The 12,041-nt window shown below is 34.2% G+C and overlaps 1 protein-coding gene across 1 annotated transcript in view; it reads left to right on the top strand.

Annotated features, from left to right (window-relative positions):
• Positions 1–12,041, top strand: part of LOC118743952 — a 40,375-nt gene that overhangs the window by 6,049 nt on the left and 22,285 nt on the right. The gene's annotated exons all lie outside the window — the stretch shown is intronic.

Genomic DNA, 12,041 nt, shown 5'->3' with positions numbered 1-12,041 from the left:
GCAAAAAATTGCACGCATACAAACGCAACCGAATTGAAATCAAATCAAATCACTTTCACTGCAGAAAAAATAAATAAACAAACGGAAAGGCAAAAAAATCAACGACAGCAATAGCGACAATACGAAATTGAGGCAGTTGAAACTGTTTTTTTTTCAGTATTTTAATGCAGCAAAGCGGTAAGTGTTATTGTAGCAGCAGTGGTGAGGGCGGTTGTGAAGGCGTTATCGTTGGCGTGCGCGCGTGTGCAAAAATTCACAATGTAATTTTGGGAATTGCTAAAAATTTTAAGTTCAATTACAAGCACAAATGTAACACATGCACTAAGATTTCAGTTAATTTTTTTGTTTGCAAAATTCTGGCACTCATCACTTTGCTTACTTGAGAGCTTGAAGTGAAAAAGTTTCATATATCCGTTGTTAGCTTTGCCATTTAGTGTATTAATTCTTTTATTAAAATTCAAGTTTTGTAAACATTTTCCAAATTCTTTTAGTTTTATCCTTTTTTCGTCCTTTATAGACTTCAGTTAACACTCATTAAATTTACATTTCTCCATGCACACATAGTATCCATTTATTACCGCTAAGCTGAAGCAGAGATGCACGCGCGCGTACTCCACGAGTGTAAAGACGTTAATAAAATCGAATGCCGCTTGAGCTAACGGTAAAAAACCAAAATACTGTAGCGCTCAACTGACAATTCAGTTGCGCTAGTGCAGTCGCTGTCTCCGACGACATTAACGGCGAATACGGAATGCAGCGGTACACAATGTTGCCAAATCGACGTTTTTGCCGCGCGCGCTAGCTGTCGTAGAGTGAGTGAAGCACTCGAAATACCCAGCAGCGAGTAATTTTTAGGAGAGGCCAAAATCGTTCGAAACGCGTGACGCGTGAAAATCCCACTGATACGTAAATTGTGGACGACCTTCTTGAGTCGAAATCTCAAAGAAGTCTGAATTCGAACACCACTGAATGGCAGCAGGCAAGCGCTTGTGATGGCTAACAGATAGCAACGCTGTACCGAAACGTGCGCTTTGTAGTTTTGCAGCAAAACTCAGCGGCGAACTTGTCGCTCAAGCAAGTTCGTTGCTTAAGTCTTTGGTTTTTGTTTTGATGTGCTTCGTTCGCGAAGTGTTTGCCGCAAGAGCGAAATAAAAACGACAAACAGAAAACACACAAAAATCTGAAGTAGTAGGAGAAGAGTGAGAAATTACAAAAATGCAGACAAATATGTAATGAATAGTGGCATAGCAAATGTGCAGTAATGAATTATTATTGAAGCCACAGACAGAAAGGATAGTAATGGGGAACAGCAAAAGCAAATATGTTGCTGTTTTGTGTTGGTGGCGTTGGTGAAGCGCCTTCGTAAGCAGCTCTTGAATACGAAAATTATAAGATGATTGCGATTTGACGATTAAGAAACCGCTTTTTTATATACAAAACAACAAAAAGTTAAAAATATGTATATAAAAATCAAGAGGCAGCGAACACAGTGGGGCAGGAAATTAAATTCAGGCAGACATACTTAAAATAGTGAATACTACGGTATAAAAAATGCATGCTTAATGAACTATGAAGTTTGTGTTATTATACTAAATACAATTTTTAAAATTATGAATCCGATAAAATAAAAACATTTTTTTTTTATATAAAGGTTTATAATTTTTTGTTTGATATTAATGTATTTATCATCATCCTTTTGCTTTATGGGCTTTGGTAAAAAAAAATAGAACATTTTCTAGATTCTACCATCCCTTTTTAATTGTTTCGGGACTTTTCTTAAATATTCAGAGATTTCGATTTTTTTTTAAATTTATTGTGAGCTACCTAAATAAACAAATTTTGATGCCCCAAATCTCTCGACATGTCCGTTCTTCTATATGACACAGAAATATGGACGAATATCTGTGGCCCCGTTGGAGGGAGCGAAGATGGGATGGCAAACTTTACATTAAGGTGAAGCGAAAAAAGAAACGTTTTTCAATTTCGAAATTATAATAGCGCCGAAAAGTTGCATAACATGATCACTTTGAATGATATTAAATCGTTTTGCAATCGGATACTATTTACTGTCACCAAAAGAGTCTTAAAGTTTCGAAAAATCTTTCACCGTATGTATCTTACATGCTTTTATTAAATGATTTTAATTTAAAAAATTTTAAATTTCATGTGGTTAAAAAATAAGAAATAAGAATTTTGAAATTTCAAATATATGATATGATTTGTTTAAAAACTACTTAAAAGGCTCAATGCAAATTATGTAGGATAACATTTTGGGCACCAAATTAAAGAGAAAACTCCTCCGAATTAAAAAATTATTAAATTTTCTGGGTCACAATGATGAATAGGTATTGAAATAGGTATTCTAATTATTTTTATTTATTAAGCTAATTAATCCTGGAAGGTCATGGTTCGTCGTTTCGGCGACGCGAGTTTTTATTTCACCGTTATCGCTGTTTTCCTTTGTTTGTATAGTGCTAATTTTTCCTACAGCGCTAGACGGTGTTGTGCTGTTGATATGTGCGGTTACCTAGATTCATGCGCTTCGTGTAAGTACTTATTTTTTAAATGTGCGTAGTTAAAACGACGAAGAATGAACTTTGTGTATGTTTTACGTACATGTTTTCAAAGTAATTTTCTTAAGTTTTTTGTTTATTTGTTTATATATTTTACTTGTGCAGTTACAATACACGATGAATGCAACCAAAAGCTATACCGACGAAGAAAAAAAAATTGCGCAATTTGTTCCCCTTCTAAGCGACGCTTAACAAATCATCCTGTGCAAAATGCCAAAAAAGTCTCTGTGGAGAGCATAAAATAGAGCTTTGCGCCTCTTGCACAAAATGAGAACTGTTGTATCTGAAAATTGGTTCCTTTTTTAGTTCATAGTATTGTTTTTAAGAAAAAAACACTTTAAATGAATTATATATATTTATATATATTTATTTTTTATATTTTCTAATTAATGTTTTGTACAAAAATCCAAATGAATCCGAGCTGTAAAATCTTGAATTACAATCAAAAGACTAAAGAAAAACTACTTGATATTGTTTTATTTAAAAAAAATATAAACAAAATAATGTGAAAATAATAATTTTTGTGCATTTTGATATACAGGTTAATTTAATAACGCCTATTAGAAATGCCGTCGTAGAATCGACGAAGGATGACCTTTGCGTTATAAAAATAACGTTGACCTTGCAGGGTTAAAAAATTGTGTGGGACGCAGTTTCACAGTGCTTGGTCTTATAAACTTACTAAATAAACAACTTTGTTATGAGGTAAAAATTATAAAAATTAAAAATATTGCTCCGTAAAATTGCGAACTGAGCTAGACAGGAAGGGCAGATGGGGTTGCCGAACATAGTAAAGTGTTTGTATTCTGAGAGGTGACCAGTTAGCAATGCAACAAATAATCTTCAGTCGGATACGCTCCATGAAAGTATATATTTACCTAGATAAATCCTTTCAGATTAAGAACCCCAGGATGCCTCCCAGTAATTCTTTACTTAATGCAATATTAACCCTTTTGAGAAGCAGGTGGATTCGATGGTCAAAGGTGGGAATACATACAAACATGGGAAGAACTTGGATTTATACGAGTACCATCGACTAGTAAAACCTCGCAGTAATAAAACTAAAGCGAAAAATGCTTCAATATACCAACCATGAAGAGTCATCGAGTTACAACTTGTTCAAGGCTTCATTGTGGTTAATCCACGCATGAAATGTGTATCCTCTTTCGCAAAAATTAATGACTTACTCATAAATTATGAAATTTGGTAAATTGGTAGCAGCTCTATTTAACTTAAATTAACATCAAAATTTGCATATTCAAAAAATAAATTTCGGACTCGGCACACTGTACGAAATGGAGCCACTTCCAGTAGCAGTCGCCGTGTCAAAAGGTACTTAATTTCTTTTGTTCCTGCATGAACATATGAGAGAAAATTTAAAAAAAAAAACGTGTGCCTTAAACGCATATACATTACCATGTAGATGTGTAAATGACCAGCTGCCCATAAAATTTTAAGTCTTTCTTTCTTACAATTCAAAAAATTTTTTTTTTCAATAAAAAAAAAAAACACTCATATTTTGATTAATATTTGGGAGTTGCTTAACGGCCAACGCTTGTAATTATAAAGATGCGATGGTCGCCCAGCTGTACAGCTAAGAAAGAAATAATAATAAAAAATTAAAAAAAAACTGTACAAAAAACTTGAGCGGATGCGTCGCACGGCAGCAATTAAGCGTGCGTCGTTCGATATTATCGCTGTATAGAGTGAACTTCGTACAAACACCAACAAAAAAAAGCAGATGAGGCTGAAATTGGACAGACAAACAAATGGATACAATCAATCTGATTATCCGCTTCAGCGTTTTTGGCTACTGTTTTACATTTTTTTTGCTTAAATACTTAGCTATGGTTAATATTTGTTTTTTTATTTTATTTTAACCAGCACAAGTGAATCATTTGTTCGCATGTGTATGTGTGTGTATGTGTGCTAATTATGCATAAATAGTTGCGGCTTTGAAAGGTTGACAATACTATAAAGCAGTAAATCAGTTATGAAGTTCCCAATGAACCGCGAATGACCGATGAACCACGGCTAGACGTCGCCAAGGTGATGTCGCCTATGTATGTATATTTTTGTTTATGTGTGTGTATGTTTTGCTGGCTGCATTACTTAACTGGATTATGCAATATACTTTTCCTAAATCTGATTACTTATTATTGTGGTATTGTAGGCGTTTTGTATCCAAGCGCATATTACATAAATATGTACATGGAAATATTGCTTAACATCGAGAAGCGCTCATTAAATCAACTATGAGAACATGTCAACTTTTGTCGATGGCTTTTTTTGCTTAAAAGACGAAACGTTTGATTGACGTTATTATCTAAGTACTTTGTTTGTGGCATTGCATAATGGTTAGAGTTACGTTTTGCTGCTGAGATTATGAAAAAATAATAATTTTAAGAAGTGTTGCGCAAGGTTTCCAATATACTTCCATTGTCTCTTCAAGGCATTTATATCTGAATATGTAATCATAGAGTGGTAGGTCACTTTATAAAAAGCCGCCTACTGAGCGATACGAATTTAATCCACATTTAGCATGTGATTCTTATAACTTAAATTTGATAACTTGGCTTATTCTTAAAATAATTTGAAGCTGTTCTCAATTACTTAGTTAAATGGTATTTCGTCGCGCGAAGTGATCTCAATATGATTCACATGCCATAACATAGCATAACATATCAAATTAAAACATAACATAACATCATAAACTCCACGTAACATAACATCACATCACAAAATATAACATAATATAACGTAACATAACATAACGTAACTTTATATAATGTAGCATAACATAACATAACATAACATAACATAACACAACGTAACATAACATAACACAACGTAACATAACATAACATAACGTAACATAACATAACCTACCTCATTCTAAGGTTTTGTCTTTTTCTTGATTCTATGCACATCAGCATCAAAATACCTTTCTCATGACATATAAATCTATACATATTAGAAGTATAGTAGTTCAGCTGTAAATGGGGTGTAAAGAAAACATAAGTATTTGCCTATTTATGTATAAGATTTGGAACCATAAAAGAGAATCACTTCGTACAAACTTGCAATGGAGTTTCTTATTAGGAAAAAGGTAGAATAAAGGCTTTATTGCAGGAAATTAGAGGACTACTTTCGGTATCAGACTAGTTGACTCCTGCTAAAAAATATTGCTACGATTAACCAAAATTCGACTTGCCTTCAGTTTTTTTCACGTAAATGTAACTTTCCCCACTTGAAAAGGTGCAACAAATCAATACCTTAAAAATAATAACAAAAGACAGAAACGTCGAATCTACCTCCATTTAGGTTTCCTCAACACAACAAACAACAAAAAAATAAAGTCATCTTTTCGAAACAAGGAAATGGGCGCTGCCGCTATTTCGCTTTAATCGCTTATATGCCTTGTGCACAGTTTCAACTAACTACTTGCCTTTTCCATTTGCACTTACCAAAAATATATGTATTTACTTCAAACGACATACCAGCTAAATGCCTACATAGCAACACTTTCAAACAATCGTACAGCATTCATTAAATACCAAGGTGATGTCTTGCTCTCGGAATCGACAGATATTTTACGGAATCTCCCAAAAGATTGGCGATGCAAACTTGATGTGGGGAAAACAGAAACCTCTGTCATGGACAAATCGTATAATGAGGGGAGGGGGAATAACAAACGAAAAAGTCATTTTGAAATAGTAACGAGTCCAGTCAAATGACAAAGTATAAAAATACCATAAATTTCCGCTCGCACAAAAAGCAATAATTGTCAGTGCGGTGTCTGTGTGCTTTTCTGCGTGAAGTTTTGAGTTGTAGCCTTAGGAAAATCATCAGCAGAGCAACAGCCACGCGGCAATGCGGTGCGAAGACGCACAAAACAAATGCCAGCGTAACTTTGCGACCAAGCACAGCTGCAGCCGAACCAAAGTCAGAGCACTTAGCTCAGAGACGCTCAAGAGCTCAAAATCGCATGAATCATCAACTGAAATGGGCACCAGCCAGATAAAAAACAAAAACTCGAAATAAATAAATATGCTGACACAACAACACAAGTAACAAATGTAATCCAAGTCAACAGCGACGACTGCTGCCGTGAAATGCTTGCTGATTAGTACCAAAGAAATCTCCATTTACGCTGCCATTGTCATTGTCGCAGCCATGGTCAATGCGGCTACCAACTGTTGCCTGTTGTTGCCTCGTCAACGGTTGCTTGCTCTCAATTTAGCGCTAAGCAGCAACAACAACAAACACAACCTAGAAAGTCAACAGATGTCGGAGATAACTAAGTCCAGCGGCGGTCAACGCAAAACGAACCGGCAGTGATGGGCAGTCGACAACGACATTGCTGCAACGAAAAAAAAGGGTAACAATAAGAAAAGCAAATCAGCAGCAACAATAAAAAGTGACAACAAAAACAATAACATGTTATGCGCATATCATGTGGTTATGCGGACATTTATTCAACGAAAGTGAAAGGAGTCAGCGTCGCAGTTCTCTTATTTCGTTTTTTTTTTGCGCCAAGCGCGCAAACACAACGGCCACATTCAGAAAAGTGGACACACAATCACAAATGATATGTAAAAAGTTCCCCGTAGGGAGATGAGATGGATATAAGGAAATTAATAACATTAGTAAGTATATGAAAACGAGCCTTATTAGTGGACCCAACCGCATTATGATTTTTCGCAAAACCTGCTGGTTATCTGAACAAATACATAGTTGTAGCGGTGTGAGGTTTGAACAACTGCCCGAAAATAAGGAAATTCAGCAAGAGTTGTAAGAGTATTTTTAAGCAAATATTTTTGAATGGTGACCATATCTTGTGCCTTAAATATTTTACGGGAAACACCAAGCTAATAAATAGGGTTGCCACCCAAAAAATTTTTAATAAATTAAACAGACTATTTGAGTAAAATTTCAAATTATGAGTGTAACGCATTTCCCGCAACTTCAACCGCCATAATTTTAAATATGGTTGGCACCCATGTGAGTTAAGTGAAGCACTACAATACTGTAACCAAGCGAAAGCTATTTAAGAAGCATTCCATCACAATTTCTTTTTTTGAGAAAACGTTGCCATCTGAAAACAGAAGATAACTTGTTGCAAAAAATAATTAAGTACAAGCATTTAAATCGCTTTTTGAAGGGGTTGCTTATTTTATTAATAAAGTTAAGAGGCTGCCACCTAGAAAAATTGGAAAATCAAATATCCGCTTAAAAAAATACTGAAATATGGCCTTACGCGTGAGTAAATAAAATTAGTTTAATCACGATTTATACCGGCAGCGTTGCCACCTATTTATGTTAATAACTATGGTGAGTTATGTATTAAAATGCGATTGCCAAACTAAACCTCTTTGAGAAATATTTAATTAAAATATACTTACAGAAAGGGTTTTCACTTAAAAATGAAAAGTAATTAGGAGTTCCGCCTAAAAAAAATTTAATTAATCTCATAAATATGCACGTTAAAATTTTTCAGCAGGGTTGCCATATAAATATAAAAATATATTGGCAAAGAGAAGTAGGCATTACACCATGGTTACAAAATGGAAGCTGTATGAGAAACGTTTGGTTCGAGTTAGTTTTGCTTTTCTTCTATAGGGTTACCAACTGATAATGAAAAATAACACAGGTCCATAAAAAATATCGATAAAAGGTTCTTTTGACCAAACCTAGTCTATGAAATGTTTTTGGGGTCGCTGAACACGAATCTGAATTCATTTACTTACAAGAATACTTACTTACATGGCTTATGATTAGCTAAGTTTTTCCTGCAGAGTCACTACCACTCATTATTGTATGTGACTACTAAAAATATTTTATATGAAGCTATGTATATGTAAAATATGTTGCATGCCTTTATGCTTATAAGCCATTACATACATAATACAGAAACATACATATGTATATACATAGTAAGTGTTTTGACATATTTCAAGCATGTTCATACCATATTTGCATGCTTTTGTGCCACAAATAAGCCCATACAAAATTAAGCGCAAATACAAAATCACACCAGAAACATACAAAAACATGTCTTCACACATACATATGTACATAAGTGAATGCATAGCTCAGATTTTATTGACGTTGTCTGTCGTAAATAGCTATGATTTTAATTTATTTAACTAAGGTGTATATTTTTCTTCGTTGGTTGCGGAGCGATTGACTTTCCTGCATTTGTTTACAATTTTGCCATATCATTTTCTTCTTTGACATTTCATTAATTTTTGGTATGCAAATCTATTGGCTTATATATGTACATATGTATGTACGTATGCAATTATGCACTTGTGAAAGTAATTAAAACCGGAACCAGCAAATGCAAATCCCCTTTCCAGTGCGACTTCCTTCAATTTACAAGAATACTAAAATTTTAGATTAAACATAAAAAAAAAATATCCTCAATACAATTTTTTTTATGGCAATGAAAATTGAATACGGAAATACATATATATATATACTTTCATTTCTGTAAAGATTGCTAGCGGCGTTGATGGATTTTTTTTTAGAAAACTGTGAAATCTATATTTTAGTTTACTTTCAACGTCCAGCAGCTGTTTATAGATGGGGCACTCAAATATTTTTGTTTTTGGAGAATGACTGAAAGACTCGTCTATGCGTTGAGGTACTTTTTGTGATACAAATAGATATTATGGGTACTTAAATGTATAAATATTATAAAATGTCGAACATATTTAAATGCAGTTTGTACGGGCATCACTCGAAAACTTATGCTTGAAATTGAATACAGTTTTCACCGATGCATTGCTAGAGGTCTAACCTAAAATGCAGAAAGCAAAAAAAATAGAGAGTTGCCACCTGTTTGAAAATTTCCGTTTAAGTAAATTGATAAGATAAAATAAATATAGCAATAAGGTAGTCAAAAGAAAATGGTTTAAAAAGGCTTGTAAACGAAAATATTTTTGAGGAAGGTTGCCATCGGTTTGAAAATTTAAATTTAAATTAATTGATAAAATAAATTGAAAATTTGCAATATGGGTATAAACTGCAGAGGTTTGGGATATTTTACTGCCAAAAATATTTTTGAGTAACGTTGCCACCTGTTTGAAAAATAGTATTCAATTTAATGGGTAAAACAAATATTACAATACGGTTATCAAACTACACAAAAATCCTTTTAAGGCGCAGTGAAGCACGCCGGGTATTTGCTAGTATTTAATTAAAAAAAACTTTATTTTTTGAGAGATTTATTCTTAGTTCGTTAGAAATATACAACTCATTTATATTATTACAAATATAGAGCTGCAAGCAGGACAGTAACGCTGTTTATCTATGAGCTACCACATTAGGGATAAGAAGTGTTAAATAACGTTTAGGCGACTTGGGCAAAAATGCTGCTTGGGCAAAAATTTCCTTTATGAAATTTAGGAGGTTTTTGCTTACGCGCTTTTCGAGTGTCATTTAAAAAAATTTCTTAAGTAATTAGTTGTTGATATTTCAAGGCTTATCCAGCCTAGTATGATGTATCTTTTCGTAGGTTTTTGCATACTCTGCATGTTGCTAAGGTGGTAACAGATGACTGCCAGTAGCCACAGTGCCCATCTACCAACTTTTCGATCCAATAAATAGTTTTTTTTTATAAATTGATGCAAACATTTCCTCAATAAATTTATCCAATAGAAAAACGTATTGGCCTTAAATGTGCAGAGAAAAGTAAAAAATAGTTGCTATTCGGCATAGGGGAAGAATAAATCATGCCATTTTCTACCTTCGGGACGCCCTATTTGTTATGAGATGAAAAATATTATTTTAGTGGGTAAAATTTTTATCCAAGCGTTTTATTAGTTGTGGTGTTTTGTAATAACATGGGAATAGGAAACTAGTGTGGTAGTATAGGTTGAATCGAGATAGAAAAAAAACTATACCGAAGATATTAAAATTATTGCCGACGTATGAGAAAGGTATTCTGATCGGAAAAAGATGCTGGCAAAATGGATTTTAAGTTGTATAACCATACTTTTTTTTATATTTTTTAGCACAGTGATCTGTGGCTTTGAATACAGGTATAATATTTAATCGAGAGTCGATAGCTTTAATGGCACAACTTCAAAAACAGCCTAAACTATCTTAATCTTAATGCTTCATTAAATTTGCGATGCCTTACCCTATTTAATACTCGTACTTAATTAATATAACAAGAGACTAACTAATAAAATTAAATAAACAAAGCGGCTAGTAAGCTGCACAAAAGGTACTTCCAAGAAAATCTCCAAAGTACATTCAAATGAAGCAAACAACTACAACTTCATTCAAACAAACGTAACCCATCAAGATTAAGAGCAAATAATTTCACTTTCGCTTTCAAGGCAGCCGACACTTCGCGCAAGATCATTGCAATAATAGACTGGCTGTAACAAATAAAAACGTACGTAAAACAGCTGTAAATAAAGTTAAAAAAAATACAGAAATATAACAAAAGTTAAATGGCAACCGCTTGAAAGTACCCTCCAGCACTTAAGTTGAGCTAAACCGCAGCAAAGCGAACTCTGAGCCGAGCTAAGCCATTTAAGCTGAAAGTGGGAAAAAGTGAAGAAAAGACAAAGAATCAGTAAATATAAGTCGGTCAAATACGGTTACAAAAGCGGCGAGCAAAAAGCAGGATGCAAAGGTATAGGGGGCAGTGTGTGTAAAAGTGCTTGCAAGAAAGGTTGCGGCAGATTTAATGGATTGTCTGGCATGGCGTGGCGTGGCTGCGGCTGCTGGGGTCGCCATTGTAACAGCGGGTAAAAAAACATAAAGTTTTAATGGGTGTGTGCGTGTGTGTGCGCGAGAGTGTAATTTGTGTTGAGCAAAGGTGAAGGTAGTTGGCAGAAAGTATTGTTTGTGATTTCCATTTCTTTGCGAATTAGTTTTGCGTTCATTTGCGTCTTTTTAGTTTGGCACTTTTTTGTTGCCATTGATTTTGGAATTGCGAAAACGGCAAAGTGACGAAAGTGCAATTTGGAGCTGATTGTTTGCTGGGCGCTGGGCCAAGCAACGCTTAATGGCGATAGGTGTGGTTTTATGGTGGTTTTGATTTTACCAAAGATTTCAATTACAACACGCAATTCTTTTATATGAGATATGCGTATGGCGTTTAAAATAATTTATTTTGGTAATAGATTTTATTTTTCGTCGCAAGTTTATGACTTAAAAGCCGGTAAAACCGTATTTCACCCTTAACAATTATTGATATGAAATAACAAAAGGCGTTTAAGCATTGAGCGGTTGCGCCTGTTGCCGTTGCCATTTATTCGATTATGAAAATTTTCTGCTTCGAAAGTAATTTGTGTTTTGAATTGCAGAAATGAAAGTAAGTAAGTAAAGCTTGGGAGGAAATTGCTGTTGTATGTAAATAACTCTTACCGGGAAGTGATAGCTGAACGCCATTGGGTTAATGGGCGCTTAAATGAAATGATATTTAAAATAAAATATTGAAATTAT

The sequence above is a fragment of the Rhagoletis pomonella genome, unplaced genomic scaffold (assembly GCF_013731165.1).
Source record: "Rhagoletis pomonella isolate Grant_MI unplaced genomic scaffold, Rhpom_1.0 Rhpom_scaffold_00007, whole genome shotgun sequence".
In the NCBI taxonomy this organism is placed as follows: Eukaryota; Metazoa; Arthropoda; class Insecta; order Diptera; family Tephritidae; genus Rhagoletis; species Rhagoletis pomonella.
The sequence above is the reverse complement of the archived record's forward strand: the minus strand, read 5'-3'. Positions and strand labels throughout refer to the sequence as shown.